At 40.3% G+C, this 22639-nt stretch overlaps 1 protein-coding gene and 1 long non-coding RNA gene across 2 annotated transcripts in view; one reads left to right on the top strand and one right to left on the bottom strand.

The window, feature by feature from the left end:
• Window positions 1–22639, top strand: part of dcc (DCC netrin 1 receptor) — a 355407-nt gene that overhangs the window by 41491 nt on the left and 291277 nt on the right. The gene's annotated exons all lie outside the window — the stretch shown is intronic.
• LOC145429867 (uncharacterized) lies at window positions 4418–5860 on the bottom strand. The gene is made up of 6 exons (XR_013910201.1): window positions 5780–5860; window positions 5590–5683; window positions 5388–5499; window positions 5142–5295; window positions 4897–5024; window positions 4418–4783 (listed from the first exon to the last, which is right to left on the bottom strand). It is a non-coding gene; the product is annotated as an uncharacterized LOC145429867 (long non-coding RNA).

The following is a 22639-nucleotide window of genomic DNA, read 5'->3' as shown; positions in this document are numbered from 1 at the left end:
CCCAAACCCAAAACCAGACAGGCATGCAGACATTAGGCACACACACACACAGAAACATATGGTTGGTGTGTAACGTGTGTGTGAAGGTCATTAGTTCCTGTCTGCTCTCTGCATGCTTGGAGCCTTGTTGGCATGATTTCTTCCATATCTGACCAAATTACCCACAACACCACAGCTACTGCCAACACACACAGCCCTGAGTGTTTGCATGTGTCCCCGCTCACCATACGGTGCACGCATGGACCATCTCCACCTCGGCCCTTCAATACTCAAGGAAACTGTGAAGGAAAAAGGAGGGAAAAAAACTCCTGGAGGAGAATCTCGGTTTGTACAATGAAGCACTTTATTGTTGCCTGTTTTGATAGAACTCACAGAGGAGGATTATCACAGTGTGATATTAATGTGCTTCTGTATAAAAGAAAGCCTGAGGTTCAGTCTCAACATTCATTGGAAATTCTACAAATAAAAAAAAGCAGAAAGCCAAAAAAAGAGAGAACACAATAGAACACACAAAAAATAGACTGTGTAACAAAATCAACTCATTTAAATGATGATATAAACTAAGAGGTTTTAGAAATGATAATAGCAGCAGGATAAGATGAACAATGCCAACAAGCTATTCATGTTCTTCATTTTGGCGGGATGTCTTCTGGAGGAAGTCCAGCTCTTCCTGCGGAGGCCCCATCTTCAGCCAAGATGCCTGGGCAGCTCCTCCATATGCCGACAGGACATTCAGAGTGTGCTCATTAGGCCCCCCTGGCAAAAACCCCACAACTCCAAGGTCAGGAGACGGCTCGTTAGGAAGGAGATGCCTAATGAGCGGAGAGATCCTTAACGAAAGAGACATTGTTAACGAGCCCAATGAGCAGCAGCTTAAAACTCTTCTGGGCTCGTTTTTGGATGGAGAAGACGGGAAGATAACAATGACTGATGCAGTTCAGATCACCTCCACAGTCGTTCGTAATAAATACAAAAACTTCTTACAAATCATCAAAACATAGTTGCTACATAAATAAACTCCAGGAAAGCAGAACATCAAATAGAAATATACTCATTTTACTCATTTATGCTAATTTGCACATGTGGTAAAAGTAGTAAAGCTCAAAATCTGGGATGTAGTAAGACCAGATGTGGTTTAGATTTAAAGTGTTTTATGAAAATTTCGTGAACCTCTCATATCGCGCTATCATGTTTTAAAATGACTGCAAAACTATGGACATTTCCATCAGTGGTCATTTTAAGACACTAAACACACCAAACAAGCTGATTTTAATATTGGCACTAACATGTCACCTTACTCAGTGCTACTGAGCCTCAGGGTCATGAATACAGACCTCTTGAGCTCCATCCAAAAGGGACACAACATTAGCCCATCGGTTGGTGATATTCAGTGTTGGGACTAACGCGTTATTAAGTAACGCGTTACAGTAACTACGTTATTATTGTGGTAACGAGCACGGTAACTAGTTATTATGCCAAAATCAGGAACGCGTTAGTCGTTACTGGGATTTAGATAGGGTCGTTATTCGTTACTTCGTGTGGTGGCTATCGCGGAGCTTCCACAGATTCAGTAACATTAGCAAGTGGTGGAGGCCAGCAGGTGGATGAAGGAAAGGGGAGGCAGGAGGAGCAGAGACCCGAGGCAGCCGCCTGTCCGAGTGTCAGGCGAACTGAACTTTAGGTAAGAAGTTATGACCTGCAGTCTATCTGGGTCAGATATGAACCAAATTTAGGTGGAGTTTATTTTCGTTATGCTGACTTTTTTGTACTGTGTGCTAGCTAGCATGACGGAGTTTCTATACAGCTGGGTGGGTGCTATGATGTTACTGATGTTGAACTTTATTTTGTTCATAAGGTTAATTATTAGAGTTGCCAACCGTCCCGTAAAAGAAGATATTACACGTTTCGTATTGAGGTGAAAAGGAACGCAGTTTGTCCCGGAAAAGACACAAAGCTGGAGTTATTCTGTCTTTGCTGCACAGCTGCCTCTTCTTCTCTCCCCTCTCTCTCCTGATTCTACTTCAATCATGAAACTGATCAATGATCTGCTGATCGGCTTTTCTCTCTTGTTTGTTTATCGCCCACAGAAAGAATAAACCAGCGGATGTCGCGGTAAACAACAGCAGCACGTTTAAGCTTGATCAGCTGTTGTTAGAATTTATTTAATATTAATTTCTAGTATCAGCTGATGTTTGCTGGAGCCACAGCTGTAAACCTGCTGGTCATGATATGGTTTGTATATGTGGTGAGAGGGAAACATGAAGATGAAACCAGGAGATGTCCTTACTGAATCATCAGAGCTGTGATGGAGAAACAGGTTTACCTTTTAGGTGACAAGAATGAGTTGAAGGGAAGTTATGAACTGTTTCTGAGAGACAAATAACACCAGGATCCTTTTTTTATGTAGCTGACAGCTGGTAACTGTGCAGGGGCGGGTCTAGCAAAGTTTTGCCAGGGGGGCCAGGTAAGGCATTAACAGGAAGAGGGGGGCACAAAGAAATACTTTTCTTTCTTATTCTCATTTAAAATGTCTAGCTTTTAAAAAATAATTATCTGAATCTTACAACAAACGATTGATAGATTGATGCATATATACCATCAAAACAGTGTACATCACTGTCACAACAGTGTTTGTTTTCATTCAAAGGCTTTATGATTTTTCCTATAATGGTGGGCCGGTCTCTAGTCAAAATGCCCAGGCCAATTTTTTGTCCCAGTCCAGCTCTGTATGCAGCTCATCTGCAGTCTGGTGTTACCTACATCTTCCTATTCGGAAGGCAGGATTTCAGAGTTCTGAGTACAATTAAAAGGACGTCAACTGCAGTTTTTGCGTTGGATGTAAAAAGCGCACATGACGCTGTAACGTAGGCTAGAATCATGGCGGTGGTCAACGACGGTCCAGGCGTGGGATTTCTCTCGTGGAAATATGCACATTATCTTTTCCTTTCTATTGCTAGGTGGCACAGTGCACTTGTGGCAAGTAAGCAAGCTAGAAGACTGGCACTCTTGCTGGGTATCCAGTTAAGGAAGCAACACATTAACAAGAGAATTCTGAGTAAAACCAAAGTTACTTTTCCTAGTAACTAGTTACTTTGAAAGTAACGAGTAACTTGAAGTAACTGAGTTACTTTTGATAGAAGTAACTAGTAATGTAACTAAGTTACTAATTTAAAGTAATTTACCCAACACTGGTGATATTACACAAACCCATTAATGGGGTGTTGCTGTAATGGGTCTCTGTTTTATCGAGATACACAATTACCTTTAATTGCTGGTAAAGAGTGTACTCTTATACACAACTTAGCACAAACAAATGCTCGGCACTGACCACCTGGTGTAACATTTGAACCCACTGGCTATCTTTTTCCAGTGTGCACAGTTAATGTTGTTACATGTAGTGTAAGCCACACATCACACAAGTAAGTTATGACTATAAACAGGAGGGACAGTGTCGTTTTCAGTCAGAGGCCAGGGCTTTTTAAGCGGACTCTGCTCTGTTCTACTTTTGAACTATATTCAGGAACATAATTTACAATATGAATCATCATATTGGATTAAATAAGACACGAAACTAGGGACTGAGACCATCGGTTTAACAGGAAAGTTTTTACTGTAGGTGGTGATTAAGGAAAATAAGCATTGTTTTCCCTCAGACTTTTATACACTGGATTTCTTTACGCAACCAGGGAACTTGCCTCCTCCCGTCCATTAAAGAAAAAAATATATAAAATGTTATAGCATTCTTCTTTCCAGAGCTGGAAGCTGCATCCATGGGTGAAACAGTGTCACACTTGTTGGCCAATATTGCCGTGACCACAACGAAAAACACCTCGTTTCTCTCTGTGGAGCCAGCGGTTTTGATAACCTAGCAGTATCTGAGGCCCTGCGATGAGAATGGTTTAGTGTTTCCATCAGTTTGCCAATAGCTTTTTCGACTTCCTCCATTTCCTCAAAGTCAAATTCCAGACAAAACTGATAAAATGCAGGAAATGCAAAGAATATTTTCCAGTGGAAATTATTTCAGCTGCACAGTAAAAAACCAAGTGTCAATTTTACACTTACAAAGTTGATTTTAACTCTGCTTCAGATAACATTTGGTCCCACTCAAAATTAGAGTTAAATTTACTCTATGGCCAGTGTTAACTTTTCAGTGTTAATTGTACTCAATTTAGTGTCAAAATTAACAACAAAATGTGTAAAAATATTTAACACTGAGGGTTATTCACACTGTTCAGAGTAATTTGATTACACTTTATAGAGCTATTTTACTCCAAATTTAGTTTAATAATAACACTCTGATGTGTAATAATATATCATTTTTATTTCTCTGTAGTGTGATTTTTTTCATATTCATCTTATGATGCTATATTACTAAATAACTGTGATCTATCCTACATTATGGAAATAACAACAAATATACAGGTTAAAGTAACAGCATTTATTATGTTTCTCAATTCAGTGTCATTTAATCAACGTAACAAACCTTTACAATTCACAGTTCTATGATGCTCACTAGAGAAAGCAATATGACATTTCCCCAATGTCGTAGTTGCAGAAAAGTAACAAAGTTGGTCAGGGATGAACTGTATGATGTACCAAAGACATAATGGGCCCTAAAGAGTTCATCAAGGGCTCCTACAGAACCTGTCGCATTACATGGAAGTGCATGCTTCTCAATCACAATGAAGGTGTGAATGCTGCTTCTTGTGGATCCCTGGGTAAGATGGTAGGGCTGACTGCTTCGGGTGATGTTGTCTAGATGCTGCTGTACACTGGTTCCAGCCTACAACAACACATTAAACAACAGTATTAAGTGACTATCCTCTGACAGTAGATTAGCTCAACTCACTGTCCATGAAAATAGAGGTGATGGAAAGTATATTTTAAACAACATACCTTTGGGAATTTGATGAGGTTATTGACAGCTTGAGATGCAGACATCTTTCCTGGTCTCTTTCGCCCTTGTGCAGATGGTGGTAGCAGATGTAGCAGCAGCAAGATAGTAGACAAGTCACTGTCCCAGCCTACAGACGAATAAACAAAGAATTATTCCAAAAATACATTGAATTGACAGAATTACCTATATAACCAACAATGGCAAATAAAAACAGTCACAATCATACCATTCTCAACTTCAGTACCTGACTCAGCATTGCACATTAACTCCAAGAGCTCTGAGGTGGGGACAAGTCCATGACTTTCCTTTACAACCTTTGCTTTGAGATTGGTGAGCCACCTCTCCAAGAATTTGCTCCCAGTGACCTCACAAAACAGGAGTCGGAAATCTTGTTCTATCTGTAATGCAAAAATACAGAACATAGAGAGGTGTTTGATTGAATCCTGCCTACAAATTACATCAGTATCATTTAAATGATAAGTGAACTTACTTTTGGGAGATTTGCAAACTGAGACGCTTCTTTCCTCCACAGCTTTTCTTTGAATGGTCTTCAACCGCCATGCAATGTATCCTGAACTGTTCTCTGGATCGTAGTAATGTTTCTATGTAATTAAATAAACGAAGAAGGACTATGTTATCAACATTTCTGAGGGCAATTATGTATTTAATGTTGAAAAGTTCCCTTTACTTACATATCCATGTTGTGAATATGGGTCTTCCAGATATGGAGACAGAGCAACAATGTCCTGCGCATACATCACTCTTACGCTTTTAGGGGGAGATGTCCTAATGTATAAATTCAATAATTGGCATTAAACATCACAATTAAAAATAATACAATGTTTAAAATGTTTCTTTATATCTTACATTTTTGATTCTTACCCATGTCATTCTGTCATCTCAGCCTCAAGTATGTTTCTCATCCGTCTTCTGGTTGCATCTCTCAGAGATTTGGTTTGTCCATTCTCTTAAACCTTTCTATAAAATAGGAACATTACTTAATATTACTTAACATGTCATTAACATTGCTATCAGTTAATTTACACAAAATACATATTTCTTACTAAATAATGAGCAAAACTCTAAAGTAGTGTATGCCTTTGGCATTTGCTTAAAATAATATAAACCAGTAAAGTTAACTTTATGGTAATGTTACCCACTTTTTCTGAAAGTATGTTCGCTCATGTAAGCTAATTAGCGATTATTAGCTTACTGATAAACGGTAATTTAGTTGTTCAAACTGTGCGATTTGACATGTGACAATGATATTATTTAGACAGCATTTAGAAGAAATACATAGTTAAAATGTTTTAGGTTCATATTAACGCAGTGAGAAGATAACGAACATCTTAACTTTTAGCAACTGCTAGCATGTAGCTACTGGAATGCCATTAAACCTATGGGTAAATGCTGCTAACATGTCCTCACTCGACATCAGTGAAACTATAAAGAGCTACTTAGTTTAAAAATACCTTTTAAACAATGTTACCAGTATGGGAATGTTAACTTCACTTACCTGACTGTGGCAGCTCTTCGGAGAAAATTCCATGCACATTAGAGCTCTGAGGCCACACACGCCTGCGGACTGGTAAAAATCAACACTGTGTGGAGTGAAGTCTTCACTGCGTGACTAACAAACTTTACACTGACTTTTAACTCTGATGTTAGAGCTGGTTTACTCCTCATAGAGTTGTAAATACTCTATCTAGGTTAAAATAGGTTTACTCTGAAATATTGACACTCCATTTTTTACTGTGTGGGGAAAGAAATCTTTATTCTGAGGCAAGTTAGCCCTACCTTGGGCTTATACCATGCAGGACACTTGGAAAAACTGACCCAGTATAAATGCATGTACATGTATTATTACAGCGGAAATCGTAATATTAAATCAATTCATTTAAATTTTATTTTTATATACTTAAATTATCATTTTTTGGTGAGGTATAGAATTTTCTGTTCATATAGATGGGAGTGAAATGATTATGGAGTACAGTATGAACTCTGAGGGACTTGACTTCTTCATACTCAGTAAATCTGAGGTTGGTTCAGTCACTGGGGAGTCAGTGTGGACTGCCTGTTATAGTCTCCATCCTCCTCTTCCTCGTACTCCTCCTCCTCCAAATAGACGGCAGTATCTCTGCCACCTCATCCACATATAAAAGATTATTCTTTTCTTTCTCCCTCTCCTCGTCCCCACCTCCTTTCTTTTTCTTCCTCCTCTTTTCTTAGCTTCTGCCCCCTCCTCTTCCTCCTCCACCTCGGCCTTGCAGTGAAATAAAAGATTACGGGCAGACGAGTCATTATTTTCAGTGATGGCAGTCATACATCATTGAGACTGCACTGGTGAGAGCGAGAGAGGGCGAGAGACCTAGACACTGAGAAGGCAAAAATGAGAGCGTGAGAGAGAGGGGAAGGGAGTGGATCGAGACTGAACGAGAATGAAGCTGAGGATGAGCTTAGAGCTTCTTCCTCTCGTTTTTTTCTCCCCTCTGTCTGAACCAGTCTGTGTGAAATTAATGGCTGCTACACTGACCATGGATCAGACTCTGAGCACGTTTGTGCTCAAACAACTCAAACTGAAAAGTAAAACAGATCAACAAAGGCGCTGTGTTGATGGGGTTTATTAAAAATTTACTGTAGTTAATTGAACTTGCAGATGGAGGCAGATTTCCTCACAATTTAATCTGATCAGTTGAGGGATTTTCATTTGATTGGATGTATTTTTCAGACACATATTCTGATCCGATTTTGTTTTAGGTGCAGCTTCGAAAAGTTTTAAAGTCACAGTGGGAGAATAGGCTGTATATAAAACATCGACTCAAGCCAGTTTATTTATTTATTTTCTGTTTGATTAAAACCTGTTTTATATTAAAAGCCAGCAAAAAATGACTTTAGCTAAGTCAAAGGACCAATTTAAATAGCCCATCTCCCTCAGGTAGGCCCACATCTTTACCTGCAAAGGTATTGTCACATAATTTGATACCCAGGTGTCGCACAGTGTTGCTATACCCAAAAGACCCCAAAACAAATGGACACAATTAACTTTAATTGCAAAAAGGTTTTAAGCAGTCAACAGGGACGCATCACTACCACCATGATGATTGTAGCTTTGGGATCTGAAAAGATATACTAAACAAGTTTTATGGTCCTGCAAATGTATTGGTCTGCGTACACAATTGGGTGGGGGGGGGGTCACCCACCCCAGATGTGCTCCTGTGCAGATGTAAGCATCATGGCTTATTGGTTGACAAGTGGGCCTGAATAGAGAAAGACGCAAAAACTGTGTTCACTAGGAACAAGACAGCCACAAAAAACTTCAAAGTTCAAGTTATAACTTCACCCTTCTCTGAAGCTGACAAGCATAAATGTCCCACTGGCCAGTTGTACCACATACTTTGTACACTGCCTCCATCTGATGAAATGCCTGTTTGTACAAAGATGGACAGGAACATGCACTGGAGCACAAATCTTGCTAAATGTGGAAGTCCATTAAACTTGCATTTTCTGTTATGACCAGTAGGGGGCCATTGGTTTCAAAACACTGTCTGAATGACGCTACTGCTCAGTTGTTTTGAGACTTCGGTACACACTTTCCTTTTGAATTCTGATTTTAATTGTGGGTTTCACATCTTATTTTATACAAGAGATTTATTTTGTAAATTATGGTCCCATTTAGAGTAAAACAGACAATGAAAGCATAGCTCTAGGCTATGACTACCTTGCAATTAGCTATGTTACTGCTGCTACAGGATGAGTGTGCAGTTAGTTCCAATTCATATAACAACAGTTTCTACAGAGCAAAACAAATATGGGGGCAGCCACACAACTAAAGTCAATGCTTCAAAATGTGAATTTACTGTATATGATGGTGAGACCAAAACCTGAGCTCCTCACTAAACCCTGCACTGCAAACTGAGATGCTACTAGGGACAAGAGTACGTTCCAGATGATCAGTCCATTGTAAACAATCACTTGTCTGACAGTTTACAACAGGAAAACGCAAACTCATTGTGTTAGTGTGTTTGCACACCAAACTAGCATGTGTGCACTTTTCTGCACTGTTTTTGAACGTACAGCTATTACTACTGCTGCATTGATCTTGAAAATCTGTGTAGGCATACTTCTCCCCCCACACACTGAAAATTGATGAGGAATCAATAAGGGAATTAATAAGGAATCTGACCTATAAGCAAAATTGATAAGGGCATTGCTGTCAATATAACTGAATATAACCAGTAGGGAGATGAATTGAATTGATTATAGTGTTAGTTCAGACAGGCCATGAAGTCAGGCTTAGCCTACATCAGCTGATGGTTCAGCTCATAAACGTCTATACATCCAGTTTCTAATGAGATGTGCTTTTTATCTTGCTTCAACTTAGTTTTGCTAAACTGCCAGCCACTTTGAAACCCACCCCTACCTCAGCTTTATGTTTCATGCTGTTTCTAACTTAATTATCATTCATGCCTATTGTGTTCTGTAAGGTAATCCAGCATCTGCCCTCCAACCTTTTGGCTAGCCATCTGTATATGTCGAAGGAGATTTCCCAGAACAGAGCCATGTCCTTTATAGCTGAGATTTAGAGCTGTGGCTACTTGTAAATGTAAACGTCAAATTTAGAGCTCTCTCCACTTTTTCCTTGCCTACAGCTCTATCTTCATGGGCTAAGGATGGTTATATCACATGTAGACCTACAATTCTGCAGTTTTTTAAAAAGAGGAAATAGCTGCTTTGTCGGTGAACCCTTTCAGCCGTGGATGATTGTAGCTTTAGTTTGGTGGTGACGAGTACTTGGGACAGCAGAATGGTGTATAGGGGGCTGAATTCATGGAAATGACACAACATGTCATCGAGTGCATCAGTTTGGCTCACTGATGTCTTTTGAACAGTTCTTCTCCAACAATGAAGCTCTATGGCTCAGAGGAACAAGATATCCACACACAGCTCTCTTGCTGGGAGGATACAGTGTTGGTGTGGATCTTCTAAAGGGATTTTTTACTCTAGAAGAACAGAACATTAATCCAAAGACCTGAGAGTTTGATTTATCTTCTTTTTACTTTCTGAAAAAAAATCAAATAGGAGTGTAGAGTTAAACTAAAGGAATATTTTTATGTTCGAACAGTTTTCTCCACCATGCAGTTGCACCATCTTTGTGCAATTTCTTCTCTGTGTTATCATCATCATCTCTGGTGGCGGTGTCATCATCTAACAAGTGACTCGAGCAGGCAGAGAAGCTGGTTTTCAGGGGAAGCAGCTACAAGGCAGCAAACCTTCAGGGGAAAGCTTTATGTTCCCTCACTTATTTTTTTTATCATAGAATACCTGCTGGGATAATTGGCTTGATTGTTTGACACTGTGCAGAGTTGCACTTTAATTTGCCACTCAAGCACCAACATAGCTACATGTGTATTAGAGAAGGTATTTGTTCAACGATTTGCTTCCCTTTGTGTCTCTAAGTAGTGTAAATTTACTATGTAATAGAAGTAGCACTGAAAATTGCATATTTGGATTCATTATAGTGAATGTGTATATCAGATCGCTCCTGTTGAGAGGCTGAAATTAGGGATGGGGAATAAATATTTATACAATGAAAAGATTTGTAAAACTTTTATCTTAAGACCCATCTGGAAGGGATTTACTCATCTTTGGGGGCTAGTTGATTTCACCTGACCCAGTCAGTGAGTTTTAATCCAGTCCAAAGGTGAGGTATTTGCCATCCCTCACCAGTAATAATTAGAGCAGATATGACTTGGTTTAAAGAAAATCAGTGAGTTTTCCCCCACAGGGCAATCGTTCCCTCTTTAGCTTTTTAACAGGTCACTGAAAAAGTCTAGCTTTATGTGTAAATATATTAGTTAGACCTCCTTTAAATCTGCCAAGACAGCTACACCCTTACACTCAATGAGCCATTTTAAGACTATTTTATATCACGTACATATATCAATACAATCAATGCACACATCAATAACACATTTTTATAACTGGTTTGTACTCACCTTTTAAGCTTTCAAACACTCATAGATCCACATGAAGTCCCGCCTATCCATAAAAGCTCCCAGTGAATCCTCCTTAATGCCATTAGAAGATCCCTTAAATAAAACCAAAGATTATTCAGTTGTTGAACTGGTTTCAAGTAGAATACATGTCGAGTTCGAGTAGATTTTGATAGTGAAAGTGAAATGACACCAAGGACCTGCTGTAAGCTGAGCTGGTCCTACCTCTAGATCCATTAATACCTGAGATAATAAAATGAGTGTAGAGTCAGCATAGCAGTGGGTTAAGAAGTTGAAGTCACTTCATAGTTTTGTGAGCCGTTCTGGTATGCACTTATGCCAAGTGGAAAGATGTGTGCTTTCATTCAGCACAACTGATGGAAAGTTGGTCTGATGTTTTGTTTGTCCCTGAAGCAGGAACTTCTGTCTGGATTTAACATCCTGCTGCTGTTGAAATCCTGTCAGAGCACATCTTCTACTTCTTTTTCTTCTTCTTCTCCTTCTTCACTGCTTTTTTTTTTTTTTTTTTTTTAAAGGGGGATTTATTTGCAGATCAAATTGATCTGAACGCTCACAGCCTCAATCCTCACGGTTGGCTCGCAAAATCACACTTTCTGTGACATTCGGCTGCTTTAAATAATCATCTGCCCAGCAGCAGAGATCCATGCAGCCAGCTGTTGATCCATGTTGGCTGTCAGTTCTGACAGCTTTGTCTTTAGCAGGATCCTCATTTTATTTGCATGTCTTGTCACAAGGGAAAATATGTGCAAGGAAAAGGTTTAGTTCATTTAGGGACCATCTGTTGATGCATATTCCTTCTGCAGAGGTCTAAGGTCATAGGTGAAAACAAGAATTGACTTTCCTTTTTGAAAATAAATGTGAGTAAATTTTTATGCTTTCCGTAAGAATGTTTATTTTACCTTTTTTCTGAATTGTCACAACTTGGGAGATCAATTCAATATCATAACTTAGACATCAGAGAACTATCTTGCTGGAGTCCTGCAACAGATGCTCTGGCTGTCAGCTGTATCACCTATGAGTGGAAAGCATGTCTGCAGTCTAGTATTTGAAGGCCTTGTGTGTCAGCCTGAAGGCCGCATACACGTCATAAAAGATATTAATGCTAAAAGCAGTCGACCGTCATCCTCCTGAATCAGCCAGACCTCGTCATTAACAACCTGCCGGTGCCTGTCTGACATGTTATTGGACGCTGAGACAGGTGGAGTCAAACTGAGAGTTGATGAACCTGCTGCTGCTGCAAGGTTTTCACTTAAGCCTATCAAAAAATACAATCCATGAAGACAGGCAGAACATGTGCTGCAGAGACTGAACAAGGCTACGAGGGATTTAAAAAAATAATAATTTAACAAAATTGAAGTTGACAAGTGGACCAGGAGGAAGTGGTTCACATATTTAGATCTCAGCAGTGTTTTGAAGGAAGCTGGTGTCTGATCAGTGATGTGACAGTGATTTTTGTTGGCATTCTTATTCCGAGGCAAGTTTGTAGGGAGCTGCAAAGTCAGACCCAGCAAGGCTTAATAATACATACCCCTCTGAACCTGCTGAGATACGTTCAAGAACAATAACACAAGTTCACATCTGATTTTTGTACTTTAAGTGAAAGGCTGCAAGCGTTACTCTTCAGAGGAAGAGTTTGAATCAGTGTGAAGTATCAAACGTGAAAGAACTCATTTGAGGCCCTGTGCTCATGTGTTTCCACCAAAAAGGTTTAGTTTCCAGAACTGGTTGGATTTAGGTACCATCCCACAAGCAAAAACTCACTGAAGAGATGACAGCCTTCAATAAAAGAGTGAAACACCCTCTATCCAGCACAATGTTTACGTCTCTCCAGCATGTCTCGGGTCTGACTGGACATACTTGAAATACGTCACCTATAGGAGCATCTTTGTCAGAGCCATTTATGAATTGCAGCTATATTGTTGTGGAGATTTCTGCATGCCTGAGTGATCCCAAAAGCTGTGTTGTTTGGGAAAGAGACTCCCAAGGAAATGGGGCAAAGGGTCAGGGTTGGTGTGACCTTTGGTCACCTATTAAAACAATAAAAATATACCACAACAGATACCAGGCACAGGTAGAACCTGCCCTCTACCTGTACCTGGTATCCCATAAGGCCCACCACCTTGAGGGCCTAATGGGTCCAGTGGTATGTGGATTGGGTGGGGTCAGGGGCGGAAGCCGAGGGTGTCTGATATCTGCTCACCACAACTGTTTGGTTGTTACCATTACTGAAAATTTTTGGTATCACAAAGTTACAAAAGACACATCATCGTTTCCTTTTCATGCTTCCAAGTCTGCCCATCTTCTAACAAATCTTTACTTTTTTAGTAGCATCAACACTCTGGAGTCTTTTTTAATTGTTATTTTATTCATTTTGTATTTATTTTTATTCACTTTAACTCAAAAGAACAGGAAGAGACTTTGTGATGATGACTGCAAATCATCAGCAGTTTAGTAGAAACAGTGTGAAGTTTCTTTTACATCATTACCAGACCCCCCAATTTTTTTTTGTCGTTTTACTATTTGGGAAAGAGGTTGAATTTCATCTATACTTTCACAGTAATGTCCGTTTTATGTTTTAATATTATAACAAATCTAATTAACAGCTCACATGAGAAAGCTGGTAGCTGGAGGTGAAAGGTAAAAGACTGACCTCTTCAGCTTAACTTGCTTTATGGAAGTTGTTAAGGAACCAAAATTACATGACAGGAACTTCTGAGTAAAAAAAAAAAAAAAAAAAAAATATATATATATATATATATATATATATATATATATATATATATATATATATATATATATATAAAACACCCAGCACGCCCCTGCGGGCGGTTTATCCTTCAAGCTCGGGTCCTCTACCAGAGGCCTGGGAGCTTGAGGGTCCTGCGCAGTATCTTAGCTGTTCCCAGGACTGCGCTCTTCTGGACAGAGATCTCCGATGTTGTTCCCGGGATCTGCTGGAGCCACTCGCCTATCTTGGGAGTCACCGCACCTAGTGCTCCGATTACCACGGGGACCACCGTTACCTTCACCCTCCACATCCTCTCGAGCTCTTCTCTGAGCCCTTGGTATTTCTCCAGCTTCTCGTGTTCCTTCTTCCTGATATTGCTGTCATTCGGAACCGCTACATCGATCACTACGGCCGTCTTCTTCTGTTTGTCTACCACCACTATGTCCGGTTGGTTAGCCACCACCATTTTGTCCGTCTGTATCTGGAAGTCCCACAGGATCTTAGCTCGGTCATTCTCCACCACCCTTGGGGGCATCTCCCATTTTGACCTCGGGACTTCCAGGTTATACTCGGCACAGATGTTCCTGTACACTATGCCGGCCACTTGGTTATGGCGTTCCATGTATGCCTTGCCTGCTAGCATCTTGCACCCTGCTGTTATGTGCTGGATTGTCTCTGGGGCATCTTTACACAGCCTGCACCTGGGGTCTTGCCTGGTGTGATAGACCCCAGCCTCTATGGATCTTGTGCTCAGAGCTTGTTCTTGTGCTGCCATGATTAGTGCCTCTGTGCTGTCTTTCAGTCCAGCTTTGTCCAGCCACTGGTAGGATTTCTGGATATCAGCCACCTCCTCTATCTGCCGGTGGTACATACCGTGCAGGGGCCTGTCCTTCCATGATGGTTCCTCGTCTCCCTCCTCTTTCTTGGGTTTCTGCTGCCTGAGGTATTCACTGAGCACTCGGTCAGTTGGGGCCTCAAATGAAACCCTCCATGCATGGTAAGGAGCTTTCTTGTCTTTATGTCAGTGGCTTCTATCTCCTCCTTTGGCCAGCCTATTACCCCAGCAGGGTACCTGATCACGGGCAGGGCGTACGTGTTGATGGCCCGGATCTTGTTCTTACCATTCAGCTGACTCCTCAGGACTTGCCTGACCCTCTGCAGGTACTTGGTGGTTGCAGCCTTTCTAGCGGCCTCTTCATGGTTCCCATTCGCCTGCGGGATCCCCAAGTACTTGTAACTGTCCTCTATGTCTGCAATGTTGCCTTCTGGTAGTTCAATCCCCTCAGTTCTGACTACCTTCCCTCTCTTTGTTACCATCCGACTACACTTCTCCAGTCCGAACGACATTCCAATGTCATTGCTGTATAGCCTGGTAGTGTGGATCAGTGAATCGATGTCTCGTTCACTCTTGGCATACAGCTTGATGTCATCCATGTACAGGAGGTGGCTGACAACTGCTCCGTTCCGTAGTCTGTATCCGTAGCCAGTCTTGTTAATGATCTCACTGAGGGGGTTCAGGCCTATGCAGAACAGCAGTGGGGACAGAGCATCTCCTTGGTAGATCCCATATATATATATATATATATATATATATATATATATATATATATATATATATATATATATATATATATATATATATATATATATATATATACACACACACACACACACACACGGGTAAATAAATTGTAGTGAGAAGTATTAAAGTAAAAGATTCACACTATCCACAGAAACGACCTTGAGCACTTTTCTCACTGAGGGATGACTTTGATGGGATGCGGCTGTAATTACAGGACTCAGTGAGCTATGTACACCATGCCTCCTCCTCTCAGTAACAAACAAACATCATCGAGTTATTTGCACTTTTGTTTCCCCCTCTGAATCACCGTGTCCTTGTCATGTCGTTCCAACATCTATCATTAGAAACGAATGGCGTTTGTATGCGTGAGAGTTTTCTTCCCCAGGGCTCAGAAACAGGAACGCCTGCGCTGTAGGGCTACTGTGGCAGGGCTGCTGAATCGCTCATGTCACTTTCCTATATGCATAAATTAGCAGCATGTTTACATTTTTAGCCATTTACCCCCTGTTATGATCCAGTTTCCAGCATCCTAGGGTTGGGAATTTCACAGCACAGTGTGATGCAGATGTGCTGTAGGCATCAGTGTTTTATTTTGGAAGGTTCGGTGGGGGACGATTTTGTTTTTTTAGGTAGCACAGAGATAAAAATGTCTTTACCAGCAGTGGTTGGCTTCCTCAGGGAGATTGCAGAAGAAATGAATTAAAAAGTGTTGCCTTTATTTTTTTTATCATGCTTCAGTTTGAATCTCCCTACATAAAAAAACAAATAGGGGTAGGAAAAAATTGTGCTCATGAGCTTCTTTAACAAACCTTTAGATGTGTTTAGACTCTGACTGGATTCCACCTGTAATAAACTTGAAGCACTGCCTGGATGTACAGTAATGTAGAAGGTTACAAACTCGTCTATATATGGTCAAAGTCCAAAAAAACTTCAGACTTCTGCCAACACAAGTTTTCTTGTTGTCAGTGTCTTTCAGGGTCTGAGTAACAATATAAAGTCTTGTATTTTTCACAGTTGTTCTTTAAAAGAAAGGGAAAAAGCGACACGTGACAGGTATCTCCATTAGTATGAACACACTGAAGAAACTACTTTGTGTGATTTAGGTGATACAGCTACCTGTATACATTTTGAAGAAGCCAGCATACTCTCCTCAAATTCACCTGACTGTTGGCTGCACAAGACACAATCAAACATCAGGGGGCCTGGCAGATTGCAGATCTGATCCTGAGAGTTCAGGGCTGGAGAGCATATGTGAATGTGTCTGCATGGCTGATGGAACAGAGTCCCAAAAGGTCTCTGAAACCACTGTGGTTGTTCAGTAATGTTCACTGTTCATCATCCAACATATTTAAGACAGTAAAGCATGTTGGTGGTAGCATCATGATACAGGGTTATAATCTCATCAGCAGAGACTTTACAACTAAGGAAAGGAACAATGGAGTGTAAAGAAAGCTTGTTATGAATTTCACCATAGTAAGACTAGAGTAAAAACGGCCTTACCTTTCAATTTGACAGTAAACACAACACTTTAGATGCCTCAGGATAAGTCTCTAACTGCCCTTCTATTCTATTCTAGCTAAAGGGCCTTCAGCAAAGTACCAAACAAAAGATTTGAATGCTTTCAGAATTCAGTCTTTAGTTAATGAGTTTTAATAAATGTTGTAAAAATGGCTTACACTTCATCCCTTTTAAAGAGAATTTATAACACAAAGTCTGTTTTTGCAATTAGTGTGAGCTAGTTTTCTTTAAAAAATATTTTTCAAGAATTTTAAGTTTGTACAGCAAGTCCTTTTATCCCATGACGTCTACTTCTTTCCATCCTCACTGCTTCTGAGTCAAGTTCAACATTCCTTTGCCACAGGGAGTGTTAAACTCCACGTTGGAAACTGCAGATGTAGCCACATTGCATGGAGGGTCTGTTTGTCGTTATGCTATTTGGTCTGTTAGCAGGTTTCTCTTATGTTAAAGTCAGCAGTGTTTCACTCTGAATTTCATCACATTGCTGTTGTGGTTCTCTGTCTAATGTACTGTGCAGTTTTAGTTTCACTCACCGATGAGCTCAAAGTGGAGCTGAAGCCTCTGTGTCAGTGTTGGTCTTGTTTAGTGTTCGGTGCTGAACTGTTGACTCTGCTCAGCAATGACAGGTTGGTGGTGTTACCGTCCCATCTGTTCGGCCCCGGAGCCCCTCTGTCATGCAGGTCACCTCCGCATTAATCTCACTAATTAGCCTAATGAGCCTGTTTCTTGGTGGGCCGACAAACGAGTACGACCTGAACACACAGGAACCAGACGGCTTTGCTTTGCAGGACCAGAAAACACAGATTTCCTGGCAGCTTCTGACCTAAATACAGCTCAAACCCACACACACACACACCCGCGTGCGCACACACACCCGCGTGCGCATGCATACACAATTACGGTGCTTATTTTCTGTTTAAAACATGAATACACAGAAACACAGGACAAATGTGGTGTCACACAGACTTAGTTAATATAATCCATCACACATACATAAATAAACACAAAGAAAAAGAAAGAATGAATGAAGAATCTCAGAGCCTAAAATCCATTGTGACCGGTCCAAAACACTAAATGACAAACCTTTTGGTTTGCTTGGTAAATGATGTAAAATCTTTTCATGTGTTTTCTTTTAGAGAGAAAAAAAAGAGGCAAACATACATAAATTTAAGAATAAGAAAAAAGTAATAAAACACATAGAGGTTGCATTTGAACTTTTCAATGAAACCTATATATATTATAACTTGTATGTTAAAAAACTAAGCTTAAGGTGTGGGAAATCATTTTTAGGTACTTGATGTAAAAAGAAAAATGTATTAAGAAAAATTCTGCATTTACAAAACTAACTGTAACACAGTATAGGAATGAGGACATTTTATGTACATTAGGGAAAAATGTTTGTTTCGTAATAATTTTTTGGAATATCTGAAGTCTAGATCATCCTATATTATAATAACTGGAAAGATTAATACTCAATGTAGCACTGAAACAACAACAAGTGAAAAAAATGGATGGATGGATGGATATATGGATGGATGGATTTTACATTTGAATGTGAGATGAGGAGAAGGTGGATCCATCCATCCATTTTGTTAACTGCTTATCCAAGTAGGATTGTTGATAATGTTAGGCAACACCTCCATCAGCATCACCATGATGGAGACAAAGAGTCACCAATCTACCAACACCTCTGCAACTAAACCAAGCCACAAAAAATAAAGCTACAGTCTGTTATGTCAACTGTTAATTGATAAACCTAGTTACCTAACCAAAGAGCTGCATGTTGAACTTTTACTATGGCTGGAAACTCTTTAAATAAGCACTGGGCAGATGGATAAAGTGAAGCAGTTCACAACGTCAAGCTCAGCTATAGTCCTGCGGGATCAGCTGATATCAGTGCCAGCACACATTGGCCATGCCATGCTGTTTAAGCTGCTTTAGCCTGCCTGCAGTTGCTGCAAGCTGCTTTGCAACCCCCCTCCTCTTCAGCTCCTCTTTTCATGAAATATACCTAATGCACCGACTGGAGTTTGCTTTGCTCTGTACAGGGGGTCTTGCTGCTTCTTTCCAAGCCTCTGGCTGTGCCCCCTTTAGTCATTTCATATAAGCACATTGTGGGAAAAGTCCCAGAAGAGAACCAAGCCATAAAATAGAAATCTTTTAACTACAGCAGTCATGACTGAACTGTTTATGAAAAATTCATGATGATCAGCAGTTTGTACTTATCAGTCTTACCATAAATGTCACGGCCGTTGGTGTTACTGCCACATCTAAGCCATTTGCACTGTCCACATCTTAATGTATCTGCTGTGGCTTTGGACATGATCCAAGCAACATTGGAAGAAGCTCCAGACTGGACGGGCTAATAGTTTTACATGCTGACATCAGGATTGTGCTCTGATAGCAGACTGCGTTGCTTTATTCGATTTTAATATCTAAAAAAACTTTATTGATAAGCTCTTATTGGATCTTTTGACTTGTATCCACTGTTTGAATGTCTTGCCTTTGATGCCACAGACACAAGCTAAGAAAAAGAAAGCCTTTGATAGCCATAGCAAACTTTCTTTAAAGTTCTAAAGTCAATAAAATGCAATATCTGCAGGAGAGTGGTGAAGGGTGGGGGGTGGAGTAAAATTAGAACTTGTGGCATTTTAAATGGTCAGACTTGGTGACCTTCAGGTAACATTAAATGTATTATGCATTCAGAACATATACTTATTAACATTAGCTCCACTGTTGCTGGTTTTTAATGTCAACTGTAGCAAAACCCCCTGGTCAGGAGGAAACACCATTTGTCCTCAGAAGACGTAGGACAGGGTTAATGAACATGTCATGGAGCAGTGGCAGAATGCGTGGCGAAAGCCCTACAATCCTTCAGCGCAGCCGAATGGCCTGGTTTAGCTGTGATAGTTAATTAAAAACCTTATTAATGTCATATTAGTGTCACTGCCATGCTTGTCTGGTAATTGGTGCCTAAAACACAATTAAAATTATGTTATTAACTGAGAGAAAGGAGCGAGATGCCTCAGTATGAAGTTATGTCTTTTGTTACACAGAGTGGTCCAACTGGGGGAAATACAAAGTGTACACTTTTAATACTCACCCTTGAATAAGTCAAAGTCATTTCCATTTATCTGCTGAAAAGTGTTCCTTCAAACATGAAAATGTCTTTTCCCTTCCTCTGATTCTGATTGACTAAACACATGGCAATCAAACGTCTTTCTCTTCTTCCATTAACCAAGTCACTCACCAATTCACTGCCATTTAATTCACATTATTTCTATTTTAGCTGAACCGAGTACCTTGTTGCAGAGGTCACATTCCTTCATCATTATTATCATCAAGAGCATTATCATTACACTGAGGCATCATCAGTACATTATCACTGGATTCTCTGGAGACCTTTAACGTTCTGCAGACTCCCTGCAGACAACAGATTTTACATGGTGTTTGTCTCTCATTCCTATGGACACACCTCACAGGCTGCAGGCTTTGGAACACAATACAGGGTGATTAATGCATGATATTGGCCATGCCACTTTTGTTTTCTTTGTAGTTAACAGTATAAATGGGGATCCTGCAGATGCATGATTTTTCTTTTGCTACACTTCTTTTGTTTATGCAAAGCCGGTTATAGTCAACATGCTGGTGTGTGAGTCAAAGCAGATATATGGACTGTAGCATGTTAACTGCAGTCTTTGGGGATGCTGAGCTCTTTTGTTGCTGAGCGGTGAACTTATAAGTTTCTCTTCTTCACTTTTTCAGCATCCATAAGCTCATCCAGGCTCCAAACTTCGTGGCTTCATCTTGACTGGTTGTAAATGCCTGCCTGCTAGCTCCATGTACCGTATTGGTCTGAATGTAAGATGACCCTGATTACAATACAACCCGATCCCCATTGTCCAATACCAGAGAATAGATAAGAAACATGTTATCAGACCAGTCTAAATGGGAAAGTTCCCCCCGACACACTAATACCATGAAAATCCTCTTTATCCTGGAAGCTTTTTCTGTGGTAACGATGAGAAATAGTTCTGTTTAGGCAGAAACTGGTGTGGCTTTTCCAATGCAATGAATTCAGATTGGATCTTTTCTTTAAACTTCTGATCACGACATCCTGTGACCCAAAAACAATTAAAAGATAGTAAGGCGTTGGGTGTTTTTGTCTGGTGAAAGTGAGCTGAAATAGTTTTCTGGTGGGAGTGAGTTTTCATTCCAGCTTGTCAGTTTGATGTTGTAAGGCCACTTCCCTTCTGTTTCTTAGTGTTTGCCTTCTCACCACGTCTTCAGTTTCCATGTTTTCTCCTGGTTCGTTTCTGTGTTGGTGTCCTCGATTTCACTTCACTTGCATGTTGGCAATTTCATTTCCTTGTATGCATCCTGCTGCTCTACTTCCCATCTTTGCCTCAGCATTTTTGCAATTCCCCGACCGTTACCAGCTGTGTTTCATTACCAATCAGCCTTCACTATATAGTTAGCCTTGCCTCTGCTTGTGTCTCTGTTCCTTTGGCAGTCTGTCCCCTTTGTACGCTAAGTTTTTCCCTGGTTCTCCTTTTTCTGCTCCTGCCGTGTCAAATTATTTCCATTTTAGACTCTAGTTGGATTCAGTCTTCAGTGCCCTTTGTTTTTTTGAACAGCAGTTTTATGTCTGTGTACATTAGACAAAATAATTATTTAATTTGAATATGTTTTAATATGCAGCTTTAATATGTTTGTCTGGAACAGGTCTCTCTTCCAAATGAGATATTGGGTCTCAATGGGACTACCTGTATAAATAAAGGTTAAATGAAAAATATATACACTTCAAAACTCATGTTTTATGTTTTATGTACCCACAAAACAACAGCCAATATCAGCTGAAACAAAAAGGTTTTTGTTTGCATGGAGCAAAGGATGATGTTGGGTGGCTTTGAGATGCATGTCTATAAAGTCTATCCACAGGAATAGATTTCCTTTGACACAACCACAATAATTTTCTAACCTTCATGCTTGCTGACCTGAATACAGCCGAAGTGAAAATTTGCCACTGTTTTTTGAACACTAGCCCATTCTTCACAAATCCTTACGTTTTAAATGGTGTGAACTATTTTAATGTACCAACATTACAGCTTTGTACAATCAGAGCACTGAAAAGTGGCAGTGATTACCTTTTCTGTAGACAGTAAGGGAACATACTTGCTGAATCACTTCACAATACGAGCACAACGAACAAAAGGTTTTTCAGCCTCAGTTCTTTTCATGTAAAAAGGTGCGGTGATGACTAAGAGGTTAACTACAGGGTCATTGTACCCACAACACTGGTGATGGTGTCATTCTGGAGGTCCATGTACTACAACTGAGGCATTTTTGTATTTAAAACAAATCCTTACCTCTGGAAGGTAAACAGGACATGTATTGCTTTGGTCTCATTTTGTGTTGTTTATTTTTAGAGGTGTCGTTGTTGGTTTTTAGACCAGATTCAGTAGAATCAATGTGACAGACTCATCGCTGGTTGGCGTTGTCTGTGTAAGGTTTCTGGGGTCACCTCTCAGAGATAAGGTGGGGAGTTTGGTCATTGTGATGGGGATCAGATTAGGAAAGAGCCAGTTGAGGTGGTTCAGCCTTTGCCTAGGAACACCGGGACACCTCCTAGGTGAGATGTTTGGCCATGTCCAACTGCCAGACTCATTCACACAGGAGTAATTATGTCTCTCAGCTGGCTCGGGAACACCTCAGTATTCTCCAGATTAGGTGGAGGAGGTGGCTGGAAAGAGAGAGGTGCAGGCTTTTCGGTTAGATTGTTGGCTCTGTGACACTGATTCAGACAGGTGGCAGAAAAAGGATTGAAGGTCAGACTTGGTGTATATTGGTGTTTCATGATTGAACACTGTCAATCATGTCTTAACTGTTTCCAAAAAGTG

Source organism: Astatotilapia calliptera, chromosome 7, assembly GCF_964374335.1.
Source record: "Astatotilapia calliptera chromosome 7, fAstCal68.1, whole genome shotgun sequence".
In the NCBI taxonomy this organism is placed as follows: Eukaryota; Metazoa; Chordata; class Actinopteri; order Cichliformes; family Cichlidae; genus Astatotilapia; species Astatotilapia calliptera.
The sequence above is the reverse complement of the archived record's forward strand: the minus strand, read 5'-3'. Positions and strand labels throughout refer to the sequence as shown.